Source organism: Bremia lactucae, linkage group LG5 (genome assembly GCF_004359215.1).
Source record: "Bremia lactucae strain SF5 linkage group LG5, whole genome shotgun sequence".
Lineage (NCBI taxonomy): Eukaryota > Oomycota > Peronosporomycetes > Peronosporales > Peronosporaceae > Bremia > Bremia lactucae.
The window spans coordinates 1,560,517-1,561,613 of record NC_090614.1 but is presented as its reverse complement, the minus strand read 5'-3'; positions in this window follow the sequence as shown (position 1 = coordinate 1,561,613).

Here is a 1,097-nt window from a genome sequence, read left to right as displayed (position 1 = left end):
TCAGAAGGCCCATCGGAAAACACGCGCCCTTGGCGCTTGTAAATCGATTGCAAAACGTCAATCGCGTCACGCATCTCAATAGAGATGCGAGCCCTTCCCCAGGGCGAAGAAAGGGAATAGACATCCCCTTTTACCCTCTTCGAGTTGTCTACACAACACGGACAGGGATCACCCCACGTGAGGCATGGAAGTCCAGCCTCGCGTGACAACCGATGCAATTTATACTTTGCACCGGTTGGAGTTCGTTTCTCAAATTTAACGCGATTCGCGTCATGTTTTTGGAGCCAGGCTTCGCGTCCAATGTCTTTGACATTGCGAATGAACGCTTTCAGGCTTGCATAAGCGAGACTTTATCTCGCTTATTATTGCCACTAAACCATCGATGCTTAAAAAAAGCATGGATATAAAAATCCTTCTCAGCGCGAAAGTTCTTCGCGCTGGGATCAAGGCCATGTAGCTTTGTCGCAATAAATAAAGGATATTTATTGTGAGGTGTAGTTTCTCCAGACAAGCTATTGATTAGCCGTTCTGGCAAAAGCCACGGCTTCTTTTCAGAGGCGAGATGAGACATTTTATTGTCTTCACTCCCCTGAATGGTACCCACTGAAGCAGGGGTACCACAACAACTTTTCTTACGATGGCTTACGCCATCGTCATCACCTTGCACAGAAACACGTGCAGGTGACCGTATGGGAGATCGAACGGGCGATGAGGTATCATCCTCATCGTCGGATCAAAATAGACTATTTACTCGTCTATCAGAATGAGCCCTCTCATTCGAAGGCTCATAGTCAGCCGCCTGACGTCTGTCTGGCGACTGTTCCATTCTCCCCTAGTCGGCCATTTCATCCGACTCGCATTCGTAGTCGACCTCCAAAGAGGGGTCGTATTCACGTGGTGAATCACCACGTGCACTCGCAACATCTAGTGTTGTGCGTGTGGAAGATACTACGGCAGACGTTCCGTCTGCCGTAAGGGATAACAGTGCGTCACCCGCGGCTGCACGAACCGCAGCCGAAGGCGCAGCACTATCGACGCCCCGCATGAGTTTATTCTTCATGCGATGGAATTTTATTGTGATTGTTTTGACCAATCAA